Below are 15,567 nucleotides of genomic sequence, written 5' to 3' on the forward strand. Positions count from 1 at the left end.
ATTGTAACTATATCAACATACCCATAGTTATAAAAAAGAGAAAAAGGACACAAAATAGTAACTATGAGAGCAATATTACAATAGTATTGAAAGTTTAGGTCCTCAAAAAAAAAATAGATTACTAAAGAAGTTATTCCATTGTGTTACCCAAATACTACATTATTTTTGTCTGTTAACTACAATCTTGGACAACATAAGATAGTTTAACATTGGTGGCAAGGTAACATTTGACTCATTGCACATCACTGTTAAAACATTAGAAACCATTTAGTTTTACTAATCAAAACAAATTAATTAACCCAGAGACTAAATAAAGAATTTTAAAATCCACTATATGCTCCTAGGTCACAAGCACTCAAGAAAGATTATTTTCTGTCTACTATAGTGATCTTAGAGTTATGTTTTCTTTAAATTTAAAGATTGAGACTAACTATTTAGTGCACATTGATTTTAATACATAATGCAACCTTTCAGATAGGAGTTATCTTCACTTTCCTCTGATATATGTGAAGATGTTCTTATTGCTATCACATCAAATAACATTCAATATTTCTATGTCCTCTAGCACATCAAATAGTATTTAAGACTTCTATTTCATTCTATTGTTCAGATATGTCAGTATTTTAAATAATTGGCCAGTTTTTTCTTATGTAAGGAGCAATTGGTAAAATGATTTATTTTGAAAATTTAGGATGTTTTTCTCTTACTTTAATACAGAAGACAAAAACTGATTACCTACTGTACACTTGCACATATCATTATTTTATGCTTCCAACACCAACATCATCTTTCATTATATTTTATTAATTTATTTTACATTTGCCATTAAACTTTCATTAAAAATTGATATTCATCATATACACCTAATATTGAATGGCCTCTCATAGCTCTGATGAAGAAACATCAGAACACATATTTTCATATAAACATTAGGAATGAAGGTATTATATAAACTAATTTAAGAATTGAATTACATTAGGCCGGGCGTGGTGGCTCACGCCTGTAATCCTAGCACTCTGGGAGGCCGAGGTGGGCGGATCGTTTGAGCTCAGGAGTTCGAGACCAGCCTGAGCAAGAGCGAGACCCCACCTCTACTAAAAATAGAAAGAAATTATATGGACAGCTAAAAATATATATAGAAAAAATTAGCCGGGCATGGTGGCACATGCCTGTAGTCCCAGCTACTTGGGAGGCTGAGACAGGAGGACCGCTTGAGCTCAGGAGTTTGAGGTTGCTGTGAGCTAGGCTGACGCCACGGCACTCACTCTAGCCTGGGCAACAGAGTGAGACTCTGTCTCAAAAAAAAAAAAAAAAAAAAAAAAAAAGAATTGAATTACATTAATATTTGCTTTTCAAAAATGTCAAATGCTGTCTATGCGAACTACCCACTGAATATAATTATGCCTGTCTAAATATCAATGTTCTTGTTCTTTTGAAAAATATGATCAGATAAATTATCTAATTGCTTTGACTTCACATTATTCTGTACAATAAATACTCTGGGTTAGTGTAAAATCTGAAAATGTGCTTCAGCTTTTACTTGTGTGAATCCCCTGATGAACTTAGACTTAGGTTTGGATTAAATACTTCCATACATTGCACCTGTAAAGTTTCTTTCCCTATGAACTCTCTGGAGATGTCTAAGTTGTAGATATATTTGGAATAAAAGATTTTTCACAAGTATTACACATATTGGGTTTCTGTAGTATGAAGTTGTTGATGTTGAGTAAGGTGTGAACTACAGTAAAAGATATTGTCACATTTTTTACACTTGTAAGGTTTCTGTCCAGTATGAATTCTCTGATGTTTTCTGAGGCTTGAGAACTGAGTAAAAGTTTCACCACATTCTTCCATTTATAGGGCTTCTCTCCAGTGTGAATTCTCTGATGTTGAGTTAGGTCTGAACGACGGTTAAAGGCTTTATCACATTTGTCATATTTGTAGGGTTTTTCTCCAGTATGAATGTTTTGATGTTGACAAAGGTTTGAACTAGAGTGGAAAGGCTTTGGCACATTCTTCACATTTGTAGGGTTTTTCCCCAGTATGAATGAATTCTCTGATGTTGTCTAAGGTTTGAAAACAGAGTAAAAGTTTTGCCACATTCTTTACATTTGTGGAGGTTTTCTTCAGTATGGACTGTGTTATGTTTTCTTAGATTGAAGGACTGACTAAAGAGTTTCTAACATTTATTATGTCTGTATGAATATTCTCCAATATGAATTCCCTGATTTTGAGAATATTTCCCTGACTGGGAAAAAGCTTCTACACATTCATTATATTTGTAGGAATAATCTTGAATATGGATATCCTCATGGCTAACAAGCTTTAAACATTGATGAAAGACATTCTCACATGTTTTACATTTGTACTGGTTCTCTGGATATTGACCTTTCTGATATTTTCTAGAGCATGAGACTGGGTTCAAGTTTTTTTCAGGTTTGTTGCATTGATAATTTCTCTCATCAATATAAATATCCTGGTAATTCTTTAGGGTTTTATTGGACATGTAAGTTTTTCCCAATTTTTTATTCCCTGATATTGATTAAGCAATGATGATTGGATATACTCCTCACTATACTGATCACAGCTGTAGATTTTGGCATCTGGTGGTAGTATTTGTTGGTGGAAGAATAATAAAGTTTCAATGAAGGACTCATCAAATTGATCATATTTAGAAATATTCTCTTCAATTTTAAATCTCTGGTCTTCAGAAATATTTGAGTGAACACTTAATCCAATCTTATATCCAAAGTCCTGGGTTTCTCTGGTTATTTCAAAAGACTGCTTATTGCTTCCTTTAATATGTAGTGCTGAAAATAATTCAGATATAGTTTAAATGGCAGGCTGACTCTAGTGAGAACAAAGGTTAACAACAATTACAGCAACAGAGAGAGTGCACAACATATGGAATTCATCATGGAAGGTAAAGATTGAGCGCTTTTAACAAGAAATAGGCAAAGCTTTTTAGTGGGAAAATATACAGAGTACTCCAGAGAAGATACATCCTGCCAACAATTTGGAGAAGTGCCCAGAATGTCCAGTGTGGCTGTATGGTGCTAAATTTCCCCTGAACAAAGCCATTCAATAAAAGATGGAATAGGCAGCTTTTTTTTAATGACCAAAATCTCATCAAAAATGAACCAAGACGTCAAAATAACTAAGAAATATAGTCCAATAAAAGGACAACAATAATATTCAAGTGACCATAAAGAAGTGAAGATCTATGAAGTAATTTTATTTTTTTAATATTATTTTATTTCAGCATATTATGGGGGTATAAATGTTTAGATTATGTATACTGACTTTGCCCCAGCTGAATTAGAGCTTCAAGCATGTCCATCCCCCAGACGGTACGCACCACACCCATTAGGTGTGTATATACCCATCCCCTCCTCCCCCTTCCCATCTACCTGACACCCAATGAATATTATTACTATATGTGTACTTAAGTGTTGATCAGTTAATACCAAGCTGATGGTGAGTCCATTTAGTGCTTGTTTTTCCATTCTTGTGATACTTCACTTAGTAAAATGGTTCCAGCTCTATCCAGGATAATACAAGAGGTGCTATATCACCATTGTTTTTTGTGGCTGAGTAGAACTCCATGGTATATGTATACCACATTGTATTAATGCACTCATGTATTGATGGGCACTTGGGTTGTTTCCACATTTTTGCAGTTGTGAATTGTGCTGCTATAACCATTCTGGTGCTAATGTCTGCTTTATAGAATGCCTTTTGTTATTTTGGGTAGATGCCCAGTAATGGGATTGCTGGATCAAATGGTAGTTCTACTTGTATCTCTTTGAGGTATCTCCATATTACTTTTGACAGAAATTGTACTAGTTTGCGGTCCCACATAAGGTAATTTTAAAAGTATTTAAAATAACTTTTTTAAAGATGCCCTGCTGGCTTAATGAGAACACAGACAACTAAATAAAAAGAAAAAAAATGCATAAAGAAATTGAGATTATTAACAAAGAGATTTAAACTTGAATAAAACCCACAAACATAAAGTATGGAGCTGATAAATATAAAAACTGAATTTAAAGATTCACTAATGCAAGAGCAGACCTGATGTAGAAGAAAAAAACACCCCAGCTGCTTAGTAATAGGCCATTTGAAATTATAGACAAGAGAGAAAAAGAGAGAGAGAGAGAGAAATGAGCAGGGAGCATACCTGAAGAAATAATGTCTGAGAACTTCCTAAAGTTGAAGAAGATAGCAGAAAATTTAAAGAAGCTAAAACTACTCTAACTAGAAACAACAGAAAAAGACCCAAAACAAGACACATCATAATCAAAAATTTAAAAGATACTAAGAGAATCTTTAAAATCAGCAAGAAAAAATGTGACTTGGCATGTACAAGGGCACTCCTATAGGATGATCAACAGATTTTTTAGCAAAAAAAACCTTGCGGGCCAGAAAGGTATAGGATGATACAGTCAAAGTGTTGAAAAAATGACAACTAACAACCAGAACACTATTGCTAGCAAAAATTAAAATTAATATTAGTTAAAAATTAAAAATTAGTTGAAAACAAAAAATTTCAAAGATCAAAAAAGCTTAAACAATTTATACTCAAGGGACATACCCTACACAAATTGCTAAAAACAGTGAGTTCTTCATAATGAAAAGTAAAATATTAGCCACATAGTTATGTGAATATATCAAGTTCCATGGTAAATGTAATTGTGTGCATACATATAGTATTCTGTGTTATCATAATGATGGTGAATAAAATACTTTTAATTCTGCTATAGATTTGAGTAGGCAAACCCTTAAAATAACTACAAATTTGAGTTAATGGATACACAATACAAAAGCATATAATCTGTGATATCAATAGAATGCAATGTAAAAAGGCAGGGACTTTGTATTCAGTTAAAGTTTTCAGCTTAAAATAGTTTGTTATAATAGGCAGATGTTTAAAAATAATTATAGTAAACACAAACAAAATATCTATGGTATATACACATCTCAGTGCTCTTGGGGTTTTAAAGAAAAAAGAAAAACATAATAAAATATAGTAGATACACAAAAGGAAATGAAAAAGGAACAAAACCATGTCACTACAAAAATCAGCAAAACACAAAGGAAGACAGTAAAAGGAAACAAGAACAAGATAGCTATAAGACTTACAGAAATAAATAAAATGCAAGTTATTCCCTTTTGTTGAGCCTAAGAATACTGAGTTATAGAAATGCCCCTTGTATTTCTGGAGACAAAATTTGATTTCAGAAGTCAAATAAGGCTTTGCCTTAAAGAAAAAATAAATGTGTTAGTTGAAAAGCTGCCTCGTCTCAGGAGGGCGTATCGCTGGTCAGTAGAAGCTGCACTTCAAAGAGACAGTTGTAAACTGGGCCTTTGGTTCTCATCTGTTTTGAAAGACAAGGCAGGCCTTTCCCTTAGAACCAAAAGGTTGCCTGAGCTGACAGGCGTAGACCCCCAGAGATGAGATCTGATGAGATAGATATGCTAATGCCCAAGCCGGGCCCAGAAGGAACCATGCGGTTAAAGTAATTATCACAAAGCACAGCTCATGTTGACTTCTGAGATCATCTCTGTCTCCAGGAACACAATCACCGGAGCCAAGATGTCTCTGTATTTTGCTAAAGTAATAGCCTTATCATAAAACTTAGAAGTTTGCCCCAAGAAGAATTTATAACTCATTGTTCCCCTAGTTAGAGTTAGTTAAAGGATCTGTAGTAGCCTTTTAGGAGACTTTGACCCTACAGCAAATTGCCTGTTAGTATGAAAATTCTGTTGCCGTTGGCAACCGGAGCCTGTATCTACCCTATATAATACCTGTGTGGAGTTTTAGTTGAGAATATATTTTATGCGGGTAAAAATATATCCATCCGGATACCCTCCTGTATCTATTTTCATAAGCCTTTACTTTATAAACTATATCTTTGGCTCTGTGTATTATTATTGCCATTACTTTATTTTTTATTTCTGTTTCCTACTATTTTTTTCATCCTTTGCGATGACCCCTGCCTGAGAGACCTGATCAGAAGAAAAAACCTCTTTACAGGGAGTGTAGCTAACTCCCTGCAAACTGGTGTAGTCAACTTAGAGATCTGATCAGAAAAAAGAGAAAAAAACCTCTTTGCAGGGAGTGTAGCTAACTCCCAGCACCCTTTCAGTATTTACTTTCTCGAAAATAAATTAAATCAATCAAAAGACATATTTTGTCTGAATAAATTGGAGAAATAAGATCCAACTCTATGCTTTCTACAAAAGACCTACTTTTTTGGGGTGGGGGACAGAGTCTCACTCTGTTGCCTGGGTTAAAGTGCCGTGGCATCAGCCTAGCTCACAGCAACCTCAAACTCCTGGGCTCAAGTAACCCTCCTGCCTCAGCCTCTCGAGTAGCTGGGACTACAGGCATGTGCCATCATGCCCAGCTGATTTTTTCTATATATTTCTAGTTATTCAGCTAATTTCTTTCTATTTTTAGTAGAGACAGGATCTCGCTATTGCTCAGGCTGGTCTCAAACTCCTGAGCTCAAACAATGAGAGTGCTAGGATTACAGGAGTGAGCCACCACACCCGGCAAAAAACTTACTTTAGATGTAAGGGCACAGAGGATTGTAAGTAAAAGAATTGAAAAAAGTTATTGAATGCAATGTCAAATATTCCCACATTGACAAAATATATGTTACGTCAAAAATTGTCATAGGGGACAGCAAAGGGAATTATATAATGATCAAAGAGTCTATTGATCAGGAAGCTATCACAAGTATTAATCCTTATGCATCTACCACTACAGCTCCCAAATATATGAAGCAACTTTTTACAGAATTGAAGCAAGAATCAGACAATATCACAAGAACAGTAGTATAATTTGATAACATCCTTTCCATAATGAAAAGAAGTCAAGAGACAACAAAACAAAATGAAACAGAAGATGTGAACACTATAGATTACATCTAAAAGTCTTATACTGAACTCTCCACTCTACACACTATTTTTAAGCAAACATAGCACATTATAGCAGATAGACAACCTGCTAAGCCACAAAACAAGTCTCAACAAATTTAAGCACATAAAAATCACACAAAGTATTATTTCTGACTACAATAGAATAAAACTAGAAGTAAAAATCAAAAGGAAAGTGATATGTCCACAACTATGTGGAAATTAAACAAAAAACTACTTGAAACACTTATTTTTTCAAAAGCTAAAAGATTTAATATTATTAATATGTCAATGCTACCCAAAGTGATCTACAGATTTGATGAAATCTCTGTCAAAATACCAATGCAAATTTTTACAGAAGTGTTAAAATATTCTAAAATTTCTATGGAATCTCAAAGATTAAAAAAAAAAAACCAGAAGAAACAATATTGTAATAGAAAAACACAGAGGCAACAGATTTTCCAATTTCAAAACATATTACAAAGCTATGTTATTCAAAACAGTGTGGTGCCGGCATAAAGACAGACAAATAGATGATTAAATACATTTAAAAACCCAGAAATAAACACTCATGTATAATAAATATATTGACAACTTATTCTCAGCAATTCTCACCAGAACATCACAGTGAGGAAAGGACAGTCTCTTCAATAAATAAGGTTAGGAATACTGGAAATCCAAACTGGACAAATTAAAGTTGGACCTTACCTTGTACTACACACAAACAAGAACTCAAAATAGACTGACTTATTTTTTGTAGCCTTTCTAAATTGAATTTTTACATTTCTATTTTAGTTTACTGTTAGTGTAGAGAAATAGTATTAGTTTTTATGTTGATTTTGTATTCTGTAACTTTACTGATTTTTTAAGAGTTCTAACAATTTGGGGTGTGTGTGTAGTTTCTTGGGTTTTTTTTTTTAAATATAAGATCACTTTGTCTGCAAACAGGGACAATTTGTCTTCTCACTTTCCAGTTTAAATGATTTTAGTTCTTTCTCCTCTTTTTCTCACAATGGCTTCCAATACTATATTGAATAGGACTGGGGAAAACAGGTATTCTTGTCTTGTTGGAAATCTCAGAGAAAAAGTTTGCAGCATTTCCCTGTTCATTATGTTATCATTTTTTTTATATATGGCCTTTATTGTGTTGATATACATATCTTGTATACCTAATTTGTTGAGTGTTTTTATTATAAAGAAATGTTGTCAAATGCTTTTTCTGCATCTACAATAGCTGTAAAAAATTAAGATATCTAGCAATAAACTTAAAAAGCTGAAAGATATAGATACTAAAAACTATAAAATAGGGATGAAGAAATTGAAATACACATGAATAAATGGAAAGTTACCTTTTGTTAATGGATTTGAAAAATAATTTTTAAATGGCCATACTACCCAAAGTGATGTACAACTTCAATGTAATTTCTATCAAAATACCAATGACATTCATCACAGAAATTTAAAAAAATTCCTAAAAATGTATATGAAACTAGAAAATGTCCTAAATAGTGAAAGCAATCCTGAGCAAAAAGAACAAACCTGAAGTCACAGTATATGACTTCAAAATTTACTAAAAAGCTATAGTAACCAAACAGCATGGTACTGGCATACAAACATGGATGGATCTAAAGGACATAATGTTAAGTGGAATAAGCCAGACACAAAAAGACAAATACTGTATGATTGTACTCATGTGTGGTATGTTTAAAAAAAAGTTGAGATCATAGAAGCAGAAAGTAGAACAATGGTTACCAGAGACTAAGGGAAGGGGACGATGAGGTGAGGTTGGTTAACAGGTACAAAATTACAATTAGAAAGAAGAAACAAGTTTTGGTTTTCTATTGCATAGTAAGATGAATATGGTTAAGAGTAAGGTATTGTATATTACAAAATAGTTAGAAGACCAGCTTGTGGATATTTTCACCACGAAGAAATAATAAATGCATGAGGTAATGAATACACTAAATATCATGATTTCATTATTATACAACAGATATATGTGAAACATCAAATTGTATCCTGTAAATATGCACAATTATAAGTGTCAATTAAAAACATAGACAAAGACTTAAATGTAAGACCTAAACTCCTAGAAGCATATATAAAAGGAAAGCTTCATTACAATTACCCTTTGTAATGATTTCTTGGATATAATATCAAAGTTATCACACAACAAAAGCAAGAATATGCACATGGTACTACATCAGTGTATCCAAAATATCTCAAACTTATTCAAAGCAAAACATGGAATAGATATTTGCACATTTGCAAACATTGCAGCATTATTTACTAAAGACAATACCTGGAAACAAACAAAATGTCCCTTTATCGATGAGTAAATAAAGAAATTGGCATATACATATAATGGAATATTATTTAGCCTTAAAAATGTTCATCTTGACACATATTACAGCAAGGACAAAATGTTGAGGATAATATGTTAAGTAAAACAAAGCAGTCATAAAGAAACAGTCACTGTATTATTATACTCATAAAGTATGTGAAGTAGTCAAACTCACAGAAAGAGACAGTAGAGTGATGTTTTTCAGGAGCTAGAGAGAGGTAGAAAGAATCATTTCTTGTTTAATGTCTATTCACTTTTTGTTTAATAAGATAAAAATGATCTAGAAATATGTTGAAAAACTATGTGAATATACTTAACACTACTGAACTGTATACTTAAAAATGTTTTATATAACAATTTTATGTATTTTACCACAATTAAAAATTTGGCTACCTAAAGAGATAATTAGAAAACTTTTCAAAAATCACCTTCAAATAACAAAATTGTTTCTCTCATAAAATAACATAAATTCAAACAATAAATACATTGTGAATTTAAGACTATTTCCTTCACCACTCACATAGATAGGATAAAGCAATCACTGATAACAAACCAGCACATGCACGTGCACACACACACACACACACACACACGCACGATAAGTCCTGAACAAGCATGGACCATATAAGTCCTGAACCATGTATGAGCAATTTTTATAAAGTCAAAACACACACAGATATTTTATAGGCAACAGACATATGCCCAAAGTATATAGAAATCATGTACCACATTATTTTAGGTGTACAGAGCTAAACATTATCATCCATTTCATAATATTCAGGCTCAAAATAAAAAATACAATGCACTCATCTGAGAAATCATACACTCAAAAGAAACACAGTAATATGGACTTGAAAACAAGAATGAGAGAAATTTTGATACATAAAATACTGAAGATAACATAGATATACTATTTAAAAATAATTCTTTTGTCTTTTCTCTCTGTACTTTAATGGATGCAAATAAAAATAATTCTTTAGCAATAAATTAAGACCCTATCTCAAAAAAAGTAATGCTTTCGATATCTACAATTTTTAATTGCATGCTGCCATGAAGATTGGTACTAGTTTTACATAAAATATAGAAGCAATAATACAGCCTTCTGAAGTTAAAAAATGCTTGGCATTTCCTAATGAACAACATAAATGTTGTAAAATATGGTATAAATTACTGAAATAAAAAGTAAGGTTTTGGGATTAAATTATGCTATCATTTAAATATAGTCTGAGAAAATGGATATTAATTTTAATGATTTCTTCTTGCCTACAATAAACTTGAACTTAACTCCAAACATTTTAATAAATATTTGGTGCCCACTAGTAATCTAATTTGCTTCGTACATAACAGGTAAATTTAGCACTTTATTTCAGAACTTTTGAATCTAAGAACCATGAACAAATTTGACATATATTTCAGAAAGTGAAGCATATAGCAGAGTAACATAAGCGAGATGACAGAATAGGAGGTCTCCCAGTTATATCCCCACAGCATAATGTGATAGCCATGCTCAAACAAAGCAGCCTTGATGGGAGTTTTGCACTCCAGGTCAGAGTTTTTGATGCCCTGGTTGAGCCCAAGTTTGAGGAGGGCCATTTTGAGAAAGCCAGACCATGACCAGGTGGCAGACTTGCCAATAATAGTCCTGGCAAGAGAATAAAAAACGACCACATCCCACTTTAACCTAAGCTATAGCCCATTTGACCTTGATCTTGCCACTAGCACCATCTGTCAAGATACACAGGAAGATTCATATCCACCTGAGTCTCAGGTGAACAGGCCTGCAGACCTTGGTCCTATCTTTGGCCACTGAATCAGCCTAAAACCCACCTTTTTCACCTCTCAGCCATGGTATGGGAAAAATCCTGCCCACATAGGAACACTCAGGGAAAACACTCATCTGTGCTCCTGAATATAGAACCACTAAGAGAAAAAAAAAATAATAACGTTACCTTTGGGGCCCTGCTGACTTCTTAAAATACTATTGAAAAACTGCCATTTCGCTCCTCATCACAAACACCCATTCCTGTGACCCTCTGCTTTTGTCTTTGCCTCGACAACTCAATTCCAAAAAGCCAAGTCAGAGCTGGAAATTATTGTGGGAAAGAATAAATGGTGCAGACAAACCCAGGCACACCTCGACCCTCTGTGAAGAAAAACCACAAGATAAGCCCCCAATCTTCAAGTGAAGTAAGGCAGGATTTACCTCCGCCTGCCAGCGAGAATTCAGTTCAGGAACATTCAGCCATTTTTCATTTTGTTGCTCTTGGAATCTTAAATGTTTTAACAGAACTATTATTATTTTTCAAAGGTGGCAAAAAAATGAGTCCTAAAGGACTGGCTTTCTGTAAACCTTAGAGAACCAAGGCAGATGTTTAGGAAGGTCCAGGAGTCTCCACACAAGGGGCCCCTAAAAGCCCGACTAGCCGACAGTGGGTAGTGGGGAAAGACCTGGCCCTGGCCCCTCCCTGTGCCCCAGGCTTTCTTGCTGACCCTGACAGGCCATAAAACTCCATCCCCAGGGTGGCTCCTCTGTGGTCCTTCACACCTCCCCAGTGAGGAGGAGGAGGAGGAAGACCACCCCCCCGTCCCATTTGTTGCAGGCTTCCCCCACTCCCCACAGGCAGTGGCCCTGGGAGCAGGACTGCAAAGGAGATGGGGACACGTGAATGATGAGCACGATTGACTTTTTAAAAATATGCTCATGCACTAAAAAAAGTGAGACATGAATTTTACATGTTGTGCGCACAGAAAGGAAGCAGCAGATAGGCACTTTCTACACATCTGGAAACAAGAACATGAAATGCTGAGACAATGCACTGGACCAGACACGTGAACCTGAGAAGGCCAAAGGTTCAAAGAGCCCCCAAGAAGCAAGTGTGCACAAGAGCGTGTGCCTGTGCGTTTACACGTGCGTGTGCGCAGTAGCTGTTACCATCCATTAGCGCCTGTCATTTGGCGGATACAGACACATTAGGAAGAATAGAAAGATTGTGATTCTGTTAATTAAAAAAAAAATCTCTTTTCTTCTGATAGGTCATAAGCCATGGTAAATTTTCAATTTAACCCTCCAGAAAAATTAGAATCCTAGCAGGTTAACACAAATCACCTCTAAGTGGGATGTCAGGGAACTTCACCCAAATCATTTCAATTCCTTTTATGTCCCCATAACGCTGGTGCCTGCAGACCTCGAATTCTGTCCTCTTCTCACCACAGAGAGAAAAACACGTATCAAAATGCCTACAATCTCTATTCCTGTAGCTTGCAGAGAAATTAGCAGAAGATGGCCTCACCTTTGTCTATTTCTGAGGGATCTTAGTGTTTTCTCTTTTAATTTCTCTTAGTGTGGTCAGTGGCTGATTACATTTTTATGATAATATTTATAGTTGAACTGTGAATGTCCTGAAGAATGTTTTCTATTTTAAATTGCCTGTGCAGCAAGGATATAGATCCAATTTTTAGGAATGTCTCCCTTCATATTTTGGTTAAACAAGTAACACACGTTGACCAGGTGCAGTGCCCCGTGTGCCAGCAGATGTTGCCCGCCGCGCACATCAACTCGCACCTGGACCGCTGTCTGCTGCTCCACCCTGTGGGGCACGCGGAGCCCGCAGCCGACCTGCACAGCGCCAGGGAGCGGGCCAAGGGACCCTGGCCGCCAGCGCCAAGAGGCGGCGGCTGTCGGAGAGCTCCACGCTGAAGTAGCCGGACACCCTGAAGGCGGCTGAGAGCAGCAAGGGGGAGGGCGAGGAGGGCGATGATGGCGGCGAGACCCAGAGCAGGGAGAGCTACGACGCGCCGCCCACGCTCAGCAGCGCCCGCCCCATCTGCGACTTCCAGGTGGCCTGCTCCAGCAGCCCCGGGAGGAAGGGGTCCGGAAAGGGGCCGGCGGCCGCAGCTGCTACTGTGGGCAGCGCGTCTCCCCACAGCTGGGACGAGGCTGAGGCGCAGGAGGAGGAGGAGGCGCTGGGCGACGGCGATGGCGACAGAGATGCGGACGGGAATGGCGAGGACGACCCCGGGCACTGGGACAAAGACACCGCTGCCACCGCCGCCACCTATGGGGCCAGCGGCGGGGGCTGTGGAGGAGATCCGGCAGATGCTGGAGGGCAAGCCACTGGCCAAGATGCGTCCTGACTCGCTGCAGGACTACATGGGGCAGAGCAGGGCTGTGGGGCAGGAGACCTTCTTCTGCTCGCTCTTGGAAACCAACGGAATTCCCTCCTCGCTCATCCTTTGGGGGCCACCGGGCTGCGGCAAGACCACTCTGGCTCACATCATAGCCAACAACAGCAAGAAGCATAGCACAAGGCTTGTGACATTGTCTGCAACAAATGCCAAGACAAATCATGTGCGAGATGTCATAAAACAAGCTTAAAAATGAAAAGAGCTTTTTCAAAAGGAAAACCATCCTTTTTATTGATGAGATTCATCGGTTCAATAAATCTCAGCAGGACACTTCCTTCCTCACGTGGAATGTGGGACGATCACCGTCATCATGGCAACCACTGAGAGCGCTTCCTTCCAGGTCAAGGCTGCTCTTCTGAGCTGCTGTCAGGTGATTGTTCTTGAGAAACTTCTAGTAGAGGCAATGATGTCTATTTTAATGCGAGTGATCAACTCACTGGGAATCCACGTCCTAGACTCTAGCCGTCCCACTGACCCTCTGGGCCACAGCAGCAACAGCAGCTCTGAGCCCTCCGTGATCATAGAGGACAAAGCAGTAGACACTCTTGCTTACCTCAATGACGGGGACGCCAGGGCTGGGTTGAATGGACTGCAGCTGGCTGTGCTGGCCAGGCTAAGCTCCAGGAAGATGTTCTGTAAGAAGGGTGGGCAAACCTATTCTCCCAGCAGAGTTCTGATCACTGAGAATGACCTGAAGTAAGGCCTGCAGCAATCCCACATTATGCATGACCGTGCAGGAAAGGAGCACTGCAACTGCATCTCCGCCCTGCACAAGTCCATGCGGGGCTCTGACCAGAACACCACCCTCTATTGGCTGGCTCGCATGCTCAAGGGAGGAGAGGACCCACTCTATGTGGCAAGGAGGCTCGTGAGGTTCGCCAGCGAGGACATAGGTCTGGCAGACCCATCTGCGTTAACACAAGCAGTCGCTGCCTACCAAGGCTGTCATTTTATAGGCATGCCTGAATGCGAGGTGCTTCTGGCCCAGTGTGTAGTCTATTTTGCCAGAGCCCCAAAGTCCATTGAGGTGTTCAGTGCCTACAGCAACGTCAAAACCTGCCTGAGGAACCACCAGGGCCCTCTGCCCCCGGTGCCTCAGGGCCTTCTGCACCTGAGGAACATGGCAACCGGGCTGATGAAGGATTTGGGCTACTGCAAAGGCTACAAGTACAACCCCCTGTACAGCGAGCCTGTGGAGCAGGAAGACCTGCCTGAAGAGTTGAGAGGAGTTGATATTTTCAAGCAAAGGAGGTGCTGACTCTTTTAGGCTATGACAGCAGAAGGATATTTCTTTTTTTAGGAAGGGCCAGAAAGAAGGAGTAACTGGACTGTGAAGTTGGTTGCCTGGTAGAAGTTAAAACAGACCAACATTTTGTGCCAGAAATTTAAGAGTTCTGTAGGTGGAGGTGCAGTTACTTCAACTAAATGTGTGACATTGAAATTGTGTTCATTTGCACTCTGTGCAATGGTTATGCTTATGAAAATATCTGGCAGCTTTGTGCAATGAATTAATGTTATAAGGAATTATCTATTTGTCATAATATTTAAGTCATAATGTCATTTCAGAATTCAGTTCTGTAGGATTTTTTTCTTTAAAAAATGTATATTCTGGGTAGTTTTAATTGGTGAAAAAATGTAATTGTGATTTAATACTGCATAGTGTTTTGGGTATTTTTTTATATGCAAAGGTCTTACAAGCCGATAAAACTATTTTAAATAAAAAAAAAACAAGTAACACACGATAACTTGGATGGAAAATCATAATTCAAAAAATAGAGATGAGAAATAAGAAAAAAAAAGATAATAAAAAGTCAACATCCCACCCTCTAGAGGTAATCACTGCCAACATTTTGTGTATGGCCTTGGGGACTATGCATATGTGGGGGTCTGTACATGTGCACACACACAAAATAACACGTGCACTGCAACACTGTGCCCAGGACTTTGTATACGATGCCCTATTTTCTGCGTACAAAACCCCAAGGCTAGGAAGGATCACAAGGCAAGGAAGCTGGGTCTCCGGCAAGTTCATAACAGAAGGACTTGAGGACCCAATGTGACCACAGTCTCCTGATGTCACCATCCCCTCTGCTCCTGAGGAAAGATCAGGGGAC

General features: G+C 37.6%; 1 pseudogene; it reads left to right on the forward strand.

The window, feature by feature from the left end:
* Window positions 1-14,711, forward strand: part of LOC138378770 (ATPase WRNIP1 pseudogene) — a 30,569-nt pseudogene extending 15,858 nt beyond the window's left edge.
* Window positions 14,712-15,567: the final 856 nt, after the last annotated feature.

The sequence above is a fragment of the Eulemur rufifrons genome, chromosome 30 (assembly GCF_041146395.1).
Source record: "Eulemur rufifrons isolate Redbay chromosome 30, OSU_ERuf_1, whole genome shotgun sequence".
In the NCBI taxonomy this organism is placed as follows: Eukaryota; Metazoa; Chordata; class Mammalia; order Primates; family Lemuridae; genus Eulemur; species Eulemur rufifrons.